The 21,382-nt window shown below is 44.7% G+C and overlaps 1 protein-coding gene across 2 annotated transcripts in view; it reads right to left on the reverse strand.

Moving 5' to 3' along the window:
• EHF (ETS homologous factor) overlaps positions 1-19,409 on the reverse strand; it is a 42,839-nt gene extending 23,430 nt beyond the window's left edge. For both annotated transcript variants that reach the window (XM_066363410.1, XM_066363405.1), the window contains exon 1: positions 19,252-19,409. The gene's annotated coding sequence lies outside the window, so the exon portion shown is untranslated. The remainder of the gene's footprint in view (positions 1-19,251) is intronic.
• Positions 19,410-21,382: the final 1,973 nt, after the last annotated feature.

Here is a 21,382-nt window from a genome sequence, read left to right on the forward strand (position 1 = left end):
TCTGAGTCTTTGGTTGCCTCAGAATTTTTGCTCAGCACTTCCCAAAATGAAACCCCAGATGGCAGAGTGAGGTAAGGGCTAAGGACCCTGGCTTTGGAGTTGGAAAGATATGGGCTCAGATCCTAGCTTCCCCTTGATTACTGTGTGTGATCTTGAGACACTTCCAAGTCTGTTTAGCCAAAAACTTTCCGGTGTTCACTTTCCCCACCTGTAAAATGGGAACAATACCAACACTCAAAATACTATGAGACTCCAATGAGGTTGTGCAGGGAGAGAACTTAGTGGATAGTAAAAAAGAACTCAATAGATGTCACAGGACAATGTGGGCCGGTTCTCCCCATGTGACCTAATTTCCGCAAGCCCCTTTCCTCAGAGCAGGACATCATTTCTGGCTGTGACCCTTTGGAGCCATCCAGAACTACTCAGCCCGCAGAGGAGCCTCGGGGACCGCACGGTGGCGGCTGTCCTAGCCACCCCCCGGGGGCTGGCGTGGGCGAGCACTGCTCCCTGCTGGCACCCCTCTCCTAGGGAAAGCGGCCGGCACAGTGAGGGGCCCTTTTTTACAGGGGGCAGTAAATGGTTACTCCTCATAAAAGAGTTCATGTGGCTTAACCCTTGGTGAGTCAGAGTTCACTCGGGCTCACCCAGGCTTGCGAGAAAAGGAGGTCAGTGTCTCTAGCCCGGCGTGGCATTGCAGGGACAGTGCCCTCAGGATGGGCACAGAAGGTCCCGGGCTCACGTAGCCCCACCAGACTCTGGGGCCTAGTTCTTCAGGTGTAAAATGGTGACATGTGCTTCCCCCCCCCCCCCCTCCAAAACAGCCTCAGAGCACTGTGGTGAAGATCAAATGAGATAATGGGTAATAAATGTGACCTGAGAATTGTAAAAAAAAGCATTATTATAACCAACTCACCCACGCTCCCATATACTAATACGGAATTTCTATGGTACCTAGTGATTACTTTATGGGGTATAAAAAGCAATCCTTTTAATTTAAAAGTAGGGGGATTAGTTAACGCTCTTCTATAAGCTTCCTACTTTAGCTTCAGCATAGTATTTATTATTTCCCACCAAACACAAACAAACAAACAAAACAGCAAAGCATCAGGATATGAAGTAGAGATTTAGAATCTCTGAAGCCTGGCTGAGCATTCAGGCTCCACCTCTGAGCCATGTGACCCTGAGAATGTTAACTTTTCTGAGCCTCAACTTCTTCCTTGGTTTAAAAGGGGGAGTCAGGGGAAACGCTGATGTCCTCTAAGCTTAAGGACTGCACTGGAAGGTAAAGAGTGTCAGGGGTTCCGGCTGCAGCACACAAGCCTCGACAAAAATCGCTTTCCTTTCCCTTTTTGTAAACATCAGTCCTCAAGGTATTTCTCTAACACATTTTACTTTTTGCAGGACTGAAGAAGTAAATGCAGAGCCTAAGTATTATAAGAATGATTTCACCCTTTCAGGCAAAAGCAAGCTGGAAAAGGGCTCCCCTCTCTTCCCTTCAGCTCAAGGGGGAATGCTGGGGGTGGTCTTCAGCCATGTGCGTGGAGCAAAAAGCAGCTTCTCAGCTTCTGCGTGTCTGGTATTTGGGGCCAGGATGGCTTTTTCGTTGCAGAGTCATCTAGTGCATTGCAGGATGTTTAGCTGCATCCCTGGCCTCTAGCCACTAGATTCTAACAACAGCAACCCCCTCAAAAAAAAATGTCCCCTGGAGCCTGATCCCCCACACATACACTCAGCTGGTTAACAGTAGAACCTATGGAAGTGACAACTCTGACTTTGATCTTGCTAGCGTGGTGACCTTGGGCTGTTCCCTACCCTTTGTGAGCGGCTCTATGCTCTCTTGAGAAACAGGTGTGGCATTAGCACCTACCACCTAGGCTTGTGGGAGGATTCAATGACATAAAGGACAGTGAGGTCCCAGTCCAGTGCCTGGTACAGACCAAGTCATTGCGTCCTAAGGGGAGGTTTAGGAAAATGCCCTGGATATGAAGTCCCAACTCTGTCTATTCCCACTCTGTACTCTGGGAATATAGACTAAAATGGTTGCTTAGGTTGTTAAAATACTGCATGCCCACACACAAACTGTAAATTGTAAATTGTATTTCAAACTCAAAGACTGAAAGGCAATGTGCATGATCCAGGGGTTTTTTGTTTGTTTTTTTCATCTATAATTTCTTATCCCCCTTCATGTATAGAAAAAAAAAATGAGAGGGAACAGTCATTGACTCCAGGCCTTCATTAATCGTCCAGACTTTTATATTGATCAAGATGTCACCCTCTGTGCAAGTTTCTAAGACAGACACTTTTGGAAACAGACATCTATGATTCATTGGAAGCCGAGGAACCATACATGCTACCCAGCAGACGACAGTGCAGACGAAAACCTCGCTCTCGACTTCCAGCCTATTCCATCTGAGGCAGCGACTGCCCTGCCAAGGATGGGCCGCTAGGGTTTGGCCCATTAAAACTCGTTTTTGCAGAGGCAGCATCGTGCATGCTGGGGTGGCCCCACCCACACCGTGGTGTGAGAGGTAGGCCACTTTCTGCTCCCCACTTCGTTAATGGGCGGTTTCAGGTTAAACACAAAGTCCCACACAGCCCTAAATTGCTAAGGACTTGGACTACTGTGCCACCCATGTGCACAGACAGTCCAACACCCTGTGCCCGCCCCTCCACTAGGTCTTCATCACAGGTACATGCTCTTCCAGCCCCAGCGTGACCACCACTGCGCCTGGGGGCAGGGCGACAGGACACTGGGCCTGACCCTACAGTTTCAGAGTCTCTTACATTGTGGCTGTGGCTCAGCGGCACAAACGGGAGAGGGTGATGGTGATCCTGGCAGCAGAGATGGAATCTCCCTGATGTCTGAGTTGAAAGCACAGATACGAGGAGAATGGAGCTTCAAACCCAGCTTGGTGTTGCTGTGCTTCTCCACGGCAGAGCGACAGCCAGCTGGCTGCGTGTGCCTTTGGGAAGCACTGCCGTCTCTAAAGCCTCTGTTTCTCCGTAGGACAGAAAGCAGTGGAGAGGTGGAGTTGATGTGCGGATTCAAGGAGAAGGTCGGCAAAAGCCTCAGCATATTAGCTCAGGCCAGCCAGGTGTCAAGAAATTTAGCTATTGTGACAGGGACGGCCCGCAAGTCTCTCTTGAAAATGTCTTGGTTGGATTTGGGGACATTCTTGGAGTCAGGGGGAACTCAGAGGAAGGATGGTATAATGGTTGGTAACTCCAGACAGGCGTCAGACAGCCACCATTCAAGTCCTGCCTGGCTTTGCTAATTTACTAAAGGGGTAGGTTTGGGCAAGTAATTCAGCTTCTCTGGGCCTCAGTTTCCTCATTTATAAAACGGAGAGGATAGGAAAAGGGTTGTTGAAAGATAAAATGAGAGGATACTTGTAAACTGCATAGAGAAGTGTTTGATACATAGTAAGTACTTGAAAATTTTAGCTGGTTCTTATAATAACACTTGTTATTTATTACGTTGCTACTGTGTTATTGGATCTCCAAGGAGGAAATTGAAGGCCAAGTTTATGTCAAGCGAGGCCTCTCCCCTCTTCCACCTACGCAGTCTTCTCCAATTCTGGCTCGCTGGCACAGCAGAGCCCAGAGCGGGATGTCCTGCCTCCCCACCCCCATTCTGGGCTGCTCTGTGGAGGTAGCATTAGGCTGAGCCATGAACAGGATCTCCCAGCCGTTGCTCACAGAGATGTGCTGTCTTTGTGAGCATGGTCCCTGCTCGAGGGACTGAAAGCCATCCCTGCTGCTCCCGTTCCTCCCACGAGGCCCACTGTGCCGCAGGTTGCCGGGAGCAGTGGGCGGCACACCTCCACAGGCATGGAGATCACCCTGGGTTGCACTCCCACACGCAATGGCTGGTTTGCAGATGCAAAGGAGAGTGTCGTGTCTGAAATGACAGCCCCTGCCAGAGAACGACCAGACATTTTCTTTATCCTACATGGTCCCTTAGCACAAGCAATGCTCAGTCACTCCAAGGAATAAGGTCTGGGATTTGACCTGATAGGGACTAAAAAAAGCAAGGGAAGGAGGCACGGCTGGGACTCCGACAGGGAGCTGGAGCCCAACCCAGGAGGTTATGCCCAGTCTCAGGACTTGTATCAAGGCCAAGGACTGCTCGTTTGGCCTTTCCTCTTAAATACCCAACGAGAGCTTCCAGCAGAGATAAACACAGCCCCGCTCGGGCTTGTTCAGCGGGAGTCAATGTCTTTTGCTCCAGGGTGGGGTTACTGAGACCTAGGACTGAATGCTGTAAAAATAATGAGAAGAATAATAATAACTAGACTATGGTAGCTAGAGCTTACTAAACTCTTAATGTGTAAGGTCTGTGCTAATAGTTTTAAATGCATTATCTCTGTTGAGACTTACAATAACTCTATAAGGCTAATATTATGTCATTTCACAGATGGCCAGTCTGAGGCTCAGAGAGGCTAGGGAATGTGTCCAAGGTCGGACAGCTTAGCAAAAATTAGAGTTAGAAGAGAGTTCAAACTCGGACTGTCTAGCAGAAAATCCCTCCAAGTGTAGCCACTTTCTGCTGAGGAGAAGGTATTTTCCCAAGAAAAACATTGCCCTTGAGTCCAACTCAGCCTCGCCGCCACCTGCCTTCCACACAGGCACGGCATCCTCCCTCTGTGCTCGGGGCCTCGCACCTTTATCCAGCTTCTCCAAGATAGTAACATTCTCTGGCCCATTCAATCATCCAGGTACCCTGATTGAGACCCTCTTTCCTTCTCACCAGAACAATTTAAGATTTTATTTAATCATTTTAGATAGAAGAGAGAGAGAGAGAGAGAGAGAGGAGAGAGCAGGAAGATAGAAGAGAGAGAGAGAGAGAGAGAGAGAGAGAGAGAGGAGAGAGCAGGAAGCATCAACTCCCAGATGTGCCTTGACCAGGCAAGCCCAGGGTTTCGAACCAGCAACCTCAGTGTTCCAAGTCGATGCTTTATCCACTGCACCACCACAGGTCAGGCCATCACCAGAACAATTTAAAACCATTTCTCTATCCAATATATCCAAGAGCTCCTTTCAGGATGAAAAAATAGAAAGCTGCCTTTATTTTGCCTCTTCCATAATAATGTTCGGGTAGGGCTATGTTAGTGGTTCCAAAGCTGGGCCCATTTAATTCATGACACTCCTTTAGTTATTAAAATAGGTCTATACATATATATATATATATATATATATATATATATATATATATATATATATCAGTACACACATATAGACCTATACATACACACATATGTACGCATGCATGCATACAGGATGAGACAAAAGTAGATTTACAGTTGTTCATATGGAAAATAAAATAATAATACAAGAATAAATTGTTTCACATACTCACAATTGTAAACCTGCTTTTGCTTTACCTTGAACACAGATATACTATAAATAATTCCTCTATGACTCAATAATTTGTTTGATTTTATATTTCGGAGATAAACTGATCTGTCATTATTTGTGCTTTATCTGAATTAGACTGCAAGCCAAAAATCACAGTTTGCCTCCTGCCGCAAAGGTAATGATATCCCGGGAGCTCTAAGGGTTACAGAGCAGATTTTAAGCAGGGCTTGTGCCTGTGTTCTCTGTCCCCAACCCCAGGGGTGTGGAAGTCAAGACCATGGTCTCTCATCCTCCCAGCTCTTTCATTCATTCAACTACATCATCCCCAATCTGCCGGGGAGGTGGCTGGCATGTGGGTAATTTTACTCCTCAAACCAAAAGAGAAATTAGGCATTTTAAATAGTTACTTTGGCGATGAAAGCGATACCCAGACCCTTCTCGGCCCTTAAAGTTACAGCAGGTGAATTTGAAGCATTTGCCTTAAGAATGTTGCAACAGCTCACTGACTTCCTGTTTCAGTATGACTATCATCTCAAAAGAACTACATTCCCAAATAGGGAAGAGAAAAACTCACATTGATGTGAAATCTAACTGAATGTAATACAGACAATAATTCATGTTTTTCAACTGAATCAAAATGTGAATCAAGCTGGGAGAATGTATTTGATCCTCTCGGGATTACATCACAAGTAATTTCATAACCTTGTAATGTGTTTTGAAGCAGACACTTCACGCTCCCAGGGGCAATATCTGAAGTATTATTCCTGGACTTTCGAGCGTTTTCATGAGCAATGATGCAGTCTAGGGAGGCCAAGTGTCGATCCTTTATAGATAGACTTTACTGACTGTAAGCCATTTGGAAACATACACATTATGCTGATCTTTATCATTCTTGGTGCCAGACTGAGACAAGACGCAGATATTGACAGTGGACAGGCACCAAAGTTGATTGAAAGACAAGATTACCTTATAGGACCTCGAGAGCTTTTATCAATTCCATTCAGATATGACAAACTAAGAAGAACAGGGCAAGCTTTGGATCTTACAAGGTCACAGAGCCTTTCCAGACCTCAACAGAAGCTAGGGCTCTGTCCTTCTACCAAATACGCACATCCACATCTGGTTTTACATGTATTTTGTGAGAGCCCAACCCACCAGAGACCATCCACTGACCCCTACAGATCTATGGATGCCATGGATCTTTAAGAAATCTTTTTTGCATTCAGGTTAGATTGAAATTAAAAGAAAACCTTTTAGTAGAGTCAGGGTTGGGAGACCCCATTTCTGTTCTTGCTCTCTTAACTGACCTTAGTGTTGTTCCCCAACAGGGACACCAGGAAGGACTCCACTGTCCCTCTCATTCAGCAGCTGAAGTGTAAACCATGCATCTGGCAAGGTCATTCTGGGCTTCTGTGTGGAATGCCGTGAAGAATTCACCAAATTTCCTACCACCCTGAACTTCAGCGTCTGTCTCCCCATTAACCCCCTTTCTCTATTCTAAAACCAAATGATCATAAAGTGAGGAAAGTATAGCGAACACAAACAGACAAACAAACAAAACAAAACAAAAGAACCCAGGCCTTATTTCTTATTACAGTCACAGCCCTTTGTAGGTCTTTGAAAAAGCAGAGGAACTGTAGCATCCGCGGTTACCCTTACGATGCTTATGTTTCTACATCGCTAAAGAGGCCACACAAGTGATTCTGAGTTTGTTCTGTAGACCACTTGTATCATCATCACCTGAGGAGGAGGTAAATTTGAAGGGTCCTAGGATTCCACCCAAGATCTCTGAATCAGAATCTATACTTTAAAGAACCTCCTTTAACCAATCTGTAAGTACTCTCACAGTTAAAAGGTTCTTGTCATAGATTCACTTACGTGCCTTCCCTCATTTCCCACAAAACAATAACAAACTCCAGGAGACATCGGTCTTGAAGGAAGGATTCCTAAATGTCAGGAAACCCTTGAAAAGTTCGAGACAACACATTCAATCCAGAGAACTCACGCTCCAATCTGTCTGTGGAGATTCGATCACCATGTTATTTTCCGACTTGAAATAAAGCCGCTCCTAATGCTTGATACCACCAAATTGGTAAATTCAACAGGGCTCAGCTACTCACAAGTAGGAGTCCCTGGAGCCTGAACAAACAAACTGGGCCTCAGAACACAGCATTTACAGAGGACTTTTATGACGATCCCTCCTATGAGGAGACTCTCATGGCTGGCTGAGTCATCCTTTACCTGATCCCACCCCCACCTCAACCCTACAAAAGAGTACTTAACCACCCTGGATTTTAGCCCTCATACCCAGGAAAATCAGTGTCTTAGCCTTCAGGGGAGAGAAATGATCATCAAGAAATTCTTATCACGCTACTATCAATATTTATCCATCTCCATATATATAAATATGGAGATATATATATATTATAGCTTCATATTCATTTTGAAATGTCCCCTAATTTTTGTGAGCAGTGTAGATAATGTCTAACAGACACTATGCGGGGTGCTGGGGAGAAAGCGCAGATGCCGTCTGCCCTGGTAGACTATTCAGCAGGAACACCACTTCCAAAACAATGGTAGCCCTCTCCAAAGTCATCTGAGCACACAGTCCCCACCTCCTATTGGGGATGGAGTGAGGCAAGAACAGAGAGAGACAGGCATCCTGCTCTCTCTGTGTGTAGAAACGACCAACCTTGACAACAGTTTCAACTACGTTTAAAAGCAGGACAGTTCCCCTTCTCTCCGGCAACCCCATGCCCTTGCCCTCACAGGAAACCCGTACTAAGACATCAAGTTGGCAGGCAGGGTAATGCCCCTGAGTTTCACAAAGCAGCCTCAGCCAGAAGCAATCTCCACTCTGGCAGAATAAAGCCGTTGGTTGTCTGGATGGCTGAATGTCTCTCCCCGAGACAATGGTGTGTTTATGTGTAGGAGGGTTAGAAGCAGGTTGTTAACATAAAACCCACCGTAAACAGAGCTGTTAATTCAGTTGCTGGCAGGGGCTTCTGTTATCTTCTGAATACCTCCCAGAGGGTATAAGCCCTACCTTTTCATTTGAGTTGGCAGCAGAGTTATTTTTTTGCACCTGTTGCTCTGCTCCGATAACAACCAGTTAAGCATTGATTTGTTGGAAAATAAACAGAAAAAAGCAAAGAAAGGCATCTGCCCGAACAGCCTGAGCTGGTTTGACTGAGCATTCATGCCAATTTGTTTTTCTTATAAAAATAAAAAATAAAAATCACACACTCACATATACACACACAAAACCCTACATTTTCATTTGGGATGCTACGCACCCCCCTCCCCACTCCCTTCAAAAAAAGAGGGACTCAAGCAGACCAGCCAGAGCTGGTAGGGCCTGGAGAACAGAAGACACTGTACTTTTCCATTGGCTGGCTCTGTGATGGCACTGAGCGGTGTCCAAGATCTGCAGAATGACATGGCCAACCTCCAGCCAGCCCAGGTTAAGATCGTGAATCAGATTAGCAAGGGCAGAGAAGGGGCTGCCAGGATACGATCAAAACCAAACTGCACTCTTCCAAATTGTTGACTTCCAAGAGTCAATATGGTTCAGGGAGTAGGTGTGGTCTAAGGGTGACCTCTTAAAACATAGACTCAGGTTGCCTGACTCTCAGTCTGGCCTCTCCCACATAGACTTCCTACGTCCAGTGCTGAGCAAACAGCATAATTTGAAAATCCCGGTCCCTAAACCATAGCTTTCCCAATGGGGAAACGAGGCTGCCCATACCTATCTCAAACTCGCTCATGTCCTGCCGAGTGACAAGTCCCAGGTGGAAAGGACCTATGCTCAAGGTACAATTTCTGCATTAATCCCAGGCATCGTCACACTCTCATTTCTCATCACTTTGTCAATGTCACATGATGAGCTCAAGCCAAAAACGGCCACAAAACGCTAAACAAATCACTCAAATGGAGATCATGACAACATTAATTAAGCAATGGCATCCTCACCCAGCCTCCAACACACACAGAACAGAAGAAGCCTCTTGACGTCTCTTTTTAAGCTTTGAGAGGAAAGCACGGGTCGTGGGCAATGCACGAAGTTCCCCTCCACCTTCCCCCAGCTGTCTCTGAGCCATTGGCCTTCATTACCAGCAGACCACTGGCTTAATGGGTGGTGGGGGGTCACAGCAATGGGGAAAGGCCAGAAATGCTGCTTCTGAAGGCACATTAAGAACAGGGTGTTCTGACAGGAGAGGGATGTGGCTGGCTGAGCATTCCCAAGCATTCTTGTCATGAGCAGGGCAGGGAGTGAAGTGCCTCAGAACCAAATCAGGCAGCCAGAAAAAGAAAAGATTTAACAACACTCTCAGTTGACTGAAAAATAAATAAGACCAACTGTGCAGGAATGCAGAAAGGGTGGAGGGAGGTAAGAGCGGGGATTGGAGCCAGGGAGGGGTTGGGATGGACGGGGACAATGGATTCGACCATTTCAAGGGTCAGGTTTCTTCCTAAAAGAAATAACAAGATGCTCCAGCTAAGGAAAGTTCAAGAGCCACCAGTATGGAATCTCACAGACTATATAATTAAAAAACCACAAACTATGACAGTGATAAAGTTCCTATTTATTGAGCATTCAGGATGTGCTAGGAATTGAGCTAGGCTTGACATGAATTATCTCTAGTTCTTGCAATAACCCTGGACGTTGGTACTAATATTATCCCCATTTTCTAGATGAGGATGCAGAAAGAGTTTAAGCAACTTATCCACAGACACAGAGCTAGTAAATGGATTGGATTTATTATAATAAATATATTGGGGGAAGGGGAGTGCAACAGAATTCTTTGTAGTTTTGAAAATGGCTCTTTGTATTTCTAAAGAGAAGGAGGATGTCTCTTAGGATTGCACACTTTTATTTTGGAAGATGAGATTTCTTTAAGTACAACTCCCATAATTTTTTTCCTTAAATGTGACTAGGAGGCATACTAATCACCCTGCTATATATGAAAGTTCCCTTTAGCATACAGCAGTGAGGATGCTACAAAAGTACTAGTTCATGGTTGCTCAAACCCATCCATCAAAACTTCAGTCTGGCTTCCTGTTGAAAGCCCCAGATTGACTCAGGGGCTGGGCTTGGCTGCCTGGAGCCACCTCAGACTTATTAGCCAGGGTAAAAGAGCACTTATTATTACTGAAAAGTTAAGGGGAAACTATGGCTTCTTTGGAAAAGCACCTGATGTCTGAGCCATCACAGGTCCTGATGACAGACCCGCCATGCTGTGGGCATCACCCTGACAAGAGGAAGACTGTGGATGTGTCATTCTGGAAGCCTGAATTCCATCACTCCAGCAAATAAACCCAGGAAACTTCTCACCTTTTTCCAATAAGTCAGGGGTAGTCAACTTTTTTATACCTATTGCCTACTTTTGTATCTCTGTTAGTAGTAAAATTTTCTAACCACACACCGGTTCCATAGTAATGGTGATTTACAAAGTAGGGAAGTAACTTTATTTTATAAAATTTATAAAGCAGAGTTACAGCAAGTTAAAGCATATAATAATAATTACTTACCAAGTATTTTATGTCGGATTTTTGCCAAGTTTGGCAGAATAAATCTTTATAAAACAACTTACTATAGTTAAATCTATCTTTTTATTTATACTTTGGTTGCTCCGCTACCACCCACCATGAAAGCTGGAACACCCACTAGTGGGTGGTACGGACCAGGTTGACTACCACTGCACTAAGTCCATGATCCCGTTTCAAACCTTGGACCAGTTTGTAGAAACTTAGCCAAAAACCACGGACAGAACCTCTTAAGTCCCCAAAGCTCAAGGCTCAGCTTTCTACTAGAGATCGGTTAGATGAGCAAGATAAGGATGACAGGGACCGCCTTTCCACAAGAATTCCGCAGCCCTGGGAGTTGTCATTCGTTTGAACAAACTCACCGCATCCAGGGGCAGATCCAGCTACATAATCGGCAGGGCTTGGTACAAAAGAAAAACATAGCGCCCCTTGTTCAAAATGTATAAAGCATTTCAAGGCAGCAACAACAGCACGAAACTGAGCACAGGGTTCTTCTAAGTGAGGGGTCCTGTGTGACTGTACAAGTTACAGACCCGGGACACAGACCCTGTCTAGGGGTCAGTCTTTACTTTTGTGTTCACCTGCACCACAGAGAATGGGAGGGGGACCTTTTTCTGCCTTTGCCCCAGGAACAACCATCTGAAGTAGCTGAAGAAATAAACAGAGTATGACATTGAACGTACCTGCAAAGGTACCTGGTTCACAGCTGGCTCTCAGCAAATGTTAGCTATTATCACCATTATTATTATCACTATTACCATTATTTTCGTTATGCCAAGGTCCCACAGCAACACAAAACTACCCATAGGCAGGAACAATGAGTGGGGAAAATATATACTGCTACTGTATTGTAACGGGGACCAACGATTAGCCGACACTGTTCAGAAGTCTTTTCATTAGCCCTATGCTAGAGATTGCTCTGAATTAGGAGTTCTTCACTTTCTGTTTATACCACGGACCCATTTGAAGTCTGATGAGACCTATAGAACCCTCCTCAAAATGTTTTTAAATGACAAAATAAAATATACAAGATTAGAAAGGAAGTTTTTATTGCAATACAATGATCAGAATACTTTTTAAAATCAATGTGTGATATATATGTACTTCTATATTAAAAGATAAAATAAGGCTATCTCATACCGGTCTACTAACCTTCAAGAAATATAGGTAGTGATGAATGTCAATATTTTGAGACAATTTGCAACAGGTGTAATGTGGCCTGAACCTGCCTGTAACTCTCTTGGTGACAGTCAAAGGTACAGCTGATACTACTGCGGAGTTTTGCCTACCTTCATATTAAAAGAAAATGTTAAATTTCAGTTAGGTTACTGAAAATGAAAACAACTCTTCCCATCCAAGTTCACAGTCCCTAAATTTTCTACATGGGCACGGAGAGACCCTTGGATCCCAGATATTAGGAACTCCTCCTGTTTTATTAACAGCAAAGACTGCTTCTTCAACTCAGATAGCTTCTAGAAACTACTTTCACATGGCCAGAAGCCTCATTTGAACAAATTATAGGAGGCAGACCCCATAGTGCCTTGGCATAGTAAGTAGGAATATTTTTTAAGCCACTAGAACACCCAGAGCAATGCCGTAGCTGCAGTGATCAGTAGATATGTAGAAACACTCGTGAGAACTGTAGGGGTATGCAATGGTGTATCAAGTTGCAGTTCGCCATGAACTGCCTAGAGGGGGATCAGTGTTTTCGGGAGGCTCCTATAAGCCAGGCATTGAGACACAGGAATAGGAACGCGTATGTGCCTGCCCCAGGTCTTCACTGGAACCCCCATGGGTGGTGGTTTGCGCTACTCAAGACAAAGCTCAGTTTGGAGGTCCTGCATGACCACAATCTATCCACCACCCTGCCACCCACCTTCCCCAGTGAAAACCTATAAACATTTCTTTCCCTAAGTTTCATTGCAGAACCAACATGGATCATTTCAAAAAAACAAAATCCCAGAATTGTTCATCCACTTCAACCCAACAGAGACTCACTGAAAACACTCATGTTGAGGATTTATACTCAATTGCAGCTCTACATGTTACTAAGCATTTACTCACAAGCATCTGTCTAGGTGCTTTCAGATTCTGCTGCATCTAAATTAATCCTGACAACAGTCCTGTGCAAATGCCATTAGCCCCATTTACCAGGTGGGAAAACTTAGGTTCGAGGGCTTATATAACTCACTCAGGGTCACTCAGCTACGCATCAACAAAGCCAAATTTGAATCCAGGTATTCTGAGTCTAAACCTAGTGTCCTTTGAACCATGTTTCAGCTGTTTCCAGGCAACCAGAGCTCATAGCCTCCTACCCCTTTTACACACAAGCAAAGTCTGCTCATTGTTTGCGTCCCTCACTCCATCACCTTCTGGCCAATGGAGTTACAATGCCATCTAGGTGTGCTCTAATTTCATAAGCAGATGCTATTGAGACAGACGCTAAATTTGCGTCAAGTCTAAAGCCTACTACAAAGACCAAATAAGTCTCATCAGTAGTCACCACGAAGAAAAGGCTGAAAATAGCCTCATCTTTAGGACCCCACTTACCTGAACTACCAGAATATAACATTATCTCCACTGAGGGAATTATTGAAAAGATCCCTATGAGGGATCCCCAAATAACCTCTATGAGAACAGCCATATTCTCCGAGATCCACTATCATATACAAAAAAAAAAAAAAAAAATGTGGAAGACCTCCATTATATTCCAAGAACAACTATTCAGACTTTTGGAAGAAGTTTACGTCAGGCTGAGAAAGAGCTGGTGGCAGGGTTACAGAAATTTCTCAAGTCCATAACTGGACAGATGAGGGTCAACTCCCAGTCCTGTTTATTTTGAGGGGGAAGTGGCAGAATATGGAAATCTAAGTTCACCACAATTACAGTATCGCAGAAAGTGTGCATCTAGACGAAGTCATGCAAAAGTAGAAATAAGCAGTTGTGCTAAAATAGTGGGGTTAATGAGGTGGTCTATTAGACTAATAATCGAAATATACTAGACATTGGGGCTGGCTTTGTTTTCATCAGAAAGTAGTTTCGAATGCACCCCTATCGGCCGTATTTTATTTTTTTTATTTTTTTTTTATTTATTTTTTTTTTCATTTTTCTGAAGCTGGAAACAGGGAGAGACAGTCAGACAGACTCCCGCATGCGCCCAACCGGGATCCACCCAGCACGCCCACCATGGGGCGACGCTCTGCCCACCAGGGGGCGATGCTCTGCCCATCCTGGGCGTCGCCATGTTGTGACCAGAGACACTCTAGCGCCTGAGGCAGAGGCCACAGTGCCATCCCCAGCGCCCGGGCCATCTTTGCTCCCATGGAGCCTTGGCTGCGAGAGGGGAAGAGAGAGACAGAGAGGAAAGAGCGGCGGAGGGGTGGAGAAGCAAATGGGCGCTTCTCCTGTGTGCCCTGGCTGGGAATCGAACCCGGGTCCTCCGCACGCTAGGCCGACGCTCTACCGCTGAGCCAACTGGCCAGGGCCCCGGCCATATTTTAAATAGATTCCTACCTTTAATAACAATCAAGATGCTTCTGAGAGAGAAGGGGAGGGGGGGGGCTCTGAGGGCCAGGGTGTGGAAGAAGACTGGGGGGAGAAGGTAACGTGAATCTAATAAGCCGGAACAAGGGGTCCAGCCCTGTGAAAACTAGGGGTCCAACCCTATAAAACAAACTGAACACGGAGTGTGGTTAGGTGCTAGTGAAATCAATTTTAAAAGAGTATTTTTACAGGGTGTTTCTTTTAAAACGAGGCTAATTAAAACCCTGGGGGCCTCTTTAAATGGGCCACCCTACTTGACCCTGTTTCAAGGTCTCGTTAGGCCAGGGCCCTCTGGAAACACCAGAGTCTCCATCCAGGTTGGCTGCCCAGTGGCTCAGCCAATCATACACCCCTTCTGTTACCCCTAGGGTCTTCCTCGAGGAGAACTGAGTCCCTGTCCATCCAAGCTACCCAATAGTTCATAAACAGTCAGTCAGGGGGGACTGATCAGCACCACACAAACTGACTTCGCACCATGGGTGTCTGAACGGTCACTCTTCAGCAGACTACTTTGGTGGTCTATGGAAGGCATCATTAAAAGTACCTACTCATGTACATCGACAGCTCCTTGTGGTCAGTGGTCACAAAACAGTTTAGTTTCATCAATTCCATAGTCCCACTGACTGTGAATATAAGAGGCCAATGGGAACAGACCCTAACCCCCTCAATAAAGGCTCTAGGTATCCAGTCTTAGTATCTCCACCAGCTATATCCTTTAGCCAAAAATCTGAAGACTCTAAAGAAGCCATTTAAAGGCTCCTACTGATTGTCTTTCCTGTCTCATCCTCAGGAGGGCACCTCCCACCCCACTCTCAGCTTCCACAGACTCCAGGTAGATCTGCTGACCTCGGGCACAGCCCAGTTCTCCCCTGTCATCAGACTCTGAGGATTGAAATGGATTTTAAAGACAATCGGATTCAAACGCCTCTGTCCAGATGAGGAAATGAAAGCCCGGTGGTGGATGGAGTGTGCTGCTCTGAGCACGCAGCTTTGCCGGCCTTAGAGAACCAGGTCTTCCGACTGCCGGTCTGGGCACTATGCTGAGCAATGCTTTGTCCACATTGCTCTCTAGTCCCTCAGAGGGTGAATCTGAAATACTTCAGGGAAAATTCTTAAAGAAATAACTTTTCCCCTTTCTGAAATCCAATAAAAGGGGTTTTGTTTTTTTTTTTTATCAAATAACTCTAAGGATCCGTGGAAATTTCTACTCCAGCACATCGCTTCCTGACCTCAGTGCCATCCAGCCTGGGCATATAGGTCCCATTCTGATATCAGTGCCGGTCTCCCTACCCCACTGTTTGTGTCCTGCACAGCTTCCTGCTCTGGCCCTTTAAAACCCTGCCCAATTTAACTAAACACAGTAGTCACATATTTCTAATAAGAGCACAATTGCCTGCGCCTTAAGACAAATCACATTATTAACAACTAAGTAAGAAAACATTCAGACAAGTTTATCTTTCCCATCTCTGCAGTTATTAAACAGATGGAAGAAAAGCCTGTCAACATACAGCTGCCTTCCTGCCTCTGTCTTCAGATGACAGTCCGTACTGCAGGTCCGGCTTACCCAAGCTGCAAGCCACCGCACTCGGTCAGTTACCCAGTAACAAAGCCAGGGTGAGGACGCGTGGCTTCTATACACCAAACCTGCAGTGGAGTTGATGCCTCCCGACCGGGGCCCCACCCACGACAGAAATGATGGTCACTCTAACTCGACCAGAAAGCCATCTTGACAAGAGAAATGGGCTAAAACACAGCAAAACGGTGTCACCAAAAATCAGGTTCCAATTTTTATATTTGGTTCCATAAAACTGTGGTGTTGCTTCTCAAGTGTGTTAGCAGGTTCTACCATGGCATTCTGGGTACCAACCCCACCCAGAGGTCTTTGAAAGCTCACATCTCTTTGATAGAGTTTAGAAATGATTCGGCCTCAGGTGAGGAGAAGACTGAACAACTTTTTAATGGTTTGTATAAATGTCTATGTCTGTGCTTGATGCTTTAACATTGAACGCTGTTCTTACACTGGGTTTTCAGGAAAGCAAGATGGTCTCAGGAACACAACGCAGGGCTAAGATCCCATAATTTGGAGGTGGGGCTGAGGGGTGTGAGGACGAAATAAAACATTACAGGATACACAATAGCTCAATTCTACTTCCTAGCAGTGAACTTTGGCCCAAAGCACTCACATTCTGATGGAAGACCTGATATGAACTCTTTCCAGTTTCCAACTGGCTCACTGAATGCCGTTGAGTAAATATTTTAACCTCTCAGTTTTCATTTTGTCTCAGCCTCTCAAGGAGTCAAAGAGGAATTAAAAGACGACCTGGGTAAAGTTGGTAAATTAATGGAAGCATCAACACGGAATCATAAGTATGAAGGTACAAGGCTTCCCGGAGGTCCAGAAAGGCCCAAGGCGCTCCCATGTTGAAGAGCTCATGATACATTTTTTAAAATAGTCATGGAGATGGATATCAAGTACAGTGCAGGAAAAATAGTCAATAATATTCTTATAACCGTATATGGTGTCAGTTGGGTGCAAAACTTATCAAAATGATCACTTACGAAGTTATACAATATGTAATGTCTAATCACTGGGTTGTATACTTGAAACTAAAAAAGAAAAACTTAGAATATATAAATATAACAAAAATTTTAAGTGAAAAAAAAAGGTCCTCAAGTGGTAAAAATGTTTTAAATATATCAGAATTTCAACTCTTTTGTCTTTAGCCTAGTTTCAAATGTTGAACCAATTTGTTGAGCTTGTCTAATTACTATCAATTGTGTCCATAGGAAGTGAAATAAAATAAAATGTAGTTTAATCTCTTAAAAATTTTTAAATAAAATAAATAATAAATTAAAATGTCACAAAAAGTTTGTTTACATTTAACAAATAGACACTTATTAACACAAAAGAGAAGATATGATTGAGTTTGAGGTTTTACAGATGTGGTGCCTGGATCAAAGTCATCACAACTGTCCTAAAAAGTCCTGACCGAGCCGCCATCTTGAATAATAACAGGAGAAGTTAAACCACAGTTGTTCCCTCAAAGTTACTTTCTCTTAAAATGCCTTTGTAAAATATTTTGGAGACATGGAAAGAAATAGTCTCCAGTATACTTATTTTTTCAAACATAATTACAAACGACCCTCATTTAACTTTTCATCATTGTTTTGAATATCTATCCACATAAGCCATTAGCGATTGCTATGGAAGTGATGTGATCTACAGTATTAAAAGGTGGAATTAGTGGGTTATTTTGTAGTTTATAATCCTAGATCTCAAAAAGAAAACAAGTGGGGCCTTCTACAAACTCCAAACACAGCTATTAATGTCCCTGTTCTTCAGCGCCTTTTCTGATAACATTGCTTATCCATGCAGTTCATCCCGATAACATGGCTTCATTTCCCCGATTGGAAATTGACTCTTCCTTTGACCTCCGTGGAATTAGCAGACAGCCACTCATGACCCCCAAATGCCTTTAGTACATCATACAGCTCTTTCTGGACACATCCTCATACCCATGCCTACAGAATTAACTCCTGCATTAGATCTTCAATTGGAAAGTTCTCAGAATCTAAACATTCACTTTCTACCTGCTACTCAGGTAAGAAAACAGTAGAGACACCTGTGCACTTAGACTCACAGAATCTAGCTCTTCATCTTAAAAAAGACACATGTTCCCACAATACTGGAAGTATACTAAACCTTGGCAAAGACAAATGGCAAGGAGGGATAGAGCAAAAAAGGACAAAACAAGACAAAACATAAAAGCTCACGAACACAGAAAACAGTGTGGCAGTGTGGTGATTGCCAGGATGGGGCTGGTGAAGGAGGGTGAGGGGGTATAAATGGTAATAGGCAAAGACTTGACTTAGGGGCAGGGGTGAATACACAATACAGTGTACAGAGATGTGTTATAGAATTGGCTACCTGAAACCCGTATAATTATGTTAACTAGTGTCGCCCTAATAAATTCAATTTAAAAAATATCACTTTCCCGACTCAGTGTTGTTATTTACCAACAAGAAGATTAATTCTGCACTGTCCCCAGCTCCATCTACCCTGGAGCCAGTATTTCTCCATGGTATCCAAACAAAATCAAGAGTCCCTGACTTAGAAGGCATTTGGTCTTGCTGACTCACATCTGCCTGTGTGGTCAGAGTAGTCAGTCCATTATGGAACAAACAAAGGCTTAGTTTGTCACCTTGCGATATGGCGAAACTCTTTGCCAAAATTTTTTTTTCTGAACAAAGTCATTTTAGGTGTGCAGCTCTCCCCAATGCCCTTGCCGAGCAGGGCTGACTGACCACATTTTCAAATGTGGATGCTAATGTCCTTGCTTATTTCTAGCCATTTCCAACACCAAAAGATACTAAAAATGACTGCCTTTCCCTACAATTGCGTCAGAAAAAAATCACCCACAGAGGACAACTCTAAACAGTGAGAACCTGAGCCCCAACAGCTAGTGAGCCCACCAGCCCTTCACCGAGCTAGCTATTTGGCTAGGAATTCAACCCAAGGAAATGGCTTTGAGACACAGATAGAAGGAAACCAGGGGCTTGTGAATTCACAGTGACTGCAAGTCCAGGCTCAATGCAGGGAATTCAGATAACATTCAAACTGGCCCCAAAAATACAATTGTATGAAGACCCAGCGAGGTAAGCACAGGTGAAGCGAGCTTACTTCCTGCCTGCTGCCTCCGGGTGTCTGCTTTAGTTTCACCTGTCTGATTCAAGGCAGGTTTCTCTTTCCACTCAGGTGGTTGGATTCCAGATTCAAAAGAAGGTTTAAAAATAAGGACTTACCTCATTTACTAAAGATTCTGGGTGGGAAATCCAATAGCTGTGGCTGATAGAGGGGAGGCAGCAGGCAGCCCTCACACCAGCTCCTATGGGGATGGGGAACCAGAGGTGTTATCACGTCTGAGCCCTCATCAGAGTGAAGATAAATGCATATGACAATAATTTTAAATCATTTTGTAGGATGTTAAGCAATAAGCCACCAACCGGGAATTCCCTAAGTCACTTCCCCCTCTTCTGATTGGCTGCCAGGCCCTTTAAAAAAAATAAAATAAAGGATTACAAACATTGGTTCATTTGCATTTGGCCAACTCACACGTTAGTGTTCAAACAAAACAGGTCTAACCAGGTTATGCCTGTGTCTCAGGAACAGAGAGACAACCTGTTAATGGATGAGGAATTGATTTTGTGGTGACTGTTCTTTTCAGCTTAGAGGCTGTTTCGGGTGAAAAGGACCGTACGTGTTCCCCAAAGACACCATCAGGAAAGGAGACTGTAAAAGCCAAGTGAGCAGGAATTCAAACCCAGAGGAGAGGAAGGCATAGGGGAGTGACATCTGCCCCATGTGCTCATCGGTATTTAGTCCACTGTGCTTTGGCATCAAGATCTTCGCCCTGGCTATGGAGGCACCAGGTTTAGAAGGGGATCCCAGCCAGGTGGCCCACACATAACATGGGTTCTCTTAGTCGGCACTGCAATCACTTCTTTGATGGTAGCCCCTGGCAATTCCAATGGACTTTGAAAAGCCAGTCTCTCCTGGCCCCAGGTAAGAGCCTTGGAAGACAGTTTAAAGAGAGGGTCCCAGGAGCGAGGCTCCCCTCTGAATCGTTCAGGTGGACAGTCAACTCTCAACAACGCAAGAGCTGACTATCCAGCTGGCAGATTACCCACGTTCTTTACTTGCTCTTGACACTTACATGATCTTTTTACTATTTATCGATGCTCCCTCCCAATAGGAGCTACAGAGGGGAAGACCAAAATGCTGAAACTGGAAATAAAACAACACAGTCTGGGCAAGCCCCCTCCCCCCCCCCCCGGGAGGCTCTGTGGATGGTAAATGCCCATGCCAATGCCATCCCCATCCTCTGCTCCACTGGGTCCTCACCGCACTTCCGCCCACACAGGTGAGCCACTGCTCCCAGCCAGGAACATGGCCTCCTCTAACCATTAACTTTCTCTCAGGTCTTTCTGGCCACTGGCCGGACCTGAGGTAAATGTCCAAGCAGATTTCTTTCACTTACCAGGCTGCCCCTCTGTGGGAGAGGAAAAGGAAATTGAGTTTTGGCAAAGGGACAAAGATTTTGTGATTAAAACTAAGAAGTTCTTTGTGTGAAAAAGAAAAGTCTGTCTGTGGGCACAGGCTGAATGGAACAAAAAGTAAGCGGTCGTCACGTTAAGGTGAGTGAGCAGTAGTGACATTCCTTTCTTGCCTGTTTTCCCAGTTTGTGCAACACGAATGCCAAGGTTTCTGAGGGTGGAGAGATCAGCAGGGGAGCAGGGGTGGTTTGGAAGGGTTGTGGAGCTCAGACAGGTATGGGAGGTTTTGAAGGTTTGAGTGTACAACTTAGGGAGGCTCTAAAAAGCCCCTCTGCCTTCCTACCTAACCTGAACTTTCCCATCCCTTCCTCTCTTCCATCACATATTTCCCAAGGGCCCAGTTAAAATGTAAATGTCTGATAAAAACAGTAAAAGTCATTATTGCCCATTATCACATTAGCCCCAATTAGTCTATCAGCTCCAGATCTGAGAGCAGGGCCCTAAAGGAACAGCCTGGCGACTTTTTTTTTCTTTTGCATGGGTGATGAATCAGGAGTAGCAACTGAAGTAGTAACTCCACCCACTACCAGGTGTGTGTGTGTGTGTGTGTGTGTGTGTATGTATGTATGCATGTGTGTGTATGTGTGTGTGTGTACTTGTGCGTGTGTGTATGTATGTATACCAGGTGTGTGTGTGTGTGTACTTGTGCGTGTGTGTATGTATGTACGCATGTGTGTGTATGCACTTGTGCGTGTGTGTATGTATGTATACCAGGTGTGTGTATGTATGTATGCCAGGTGTGTGTATGTGTGTGTGTACTTGTGCGTGTGTGTATGTATATACGCATGTGTGTATGTACTTGTGCGTGTGTGTATGTATG

This window comes from Saccopteryx leptura, chromosome 1 (genome assembly GCF_036850995.1).
Source record: "Saccopteryx leptura isolate mSacLep1 chromosome 1, mSacLep1_pri_phased_curated, whole genome shotgun sequence".
NCBI classification, from domain to species: domain Eukaryota; kingdom Metazoa; phylum Chordata; class Mammalia; order Chiroptera; family Emballonuridae; genus Saccopteryx; species Saccopteryx leptura.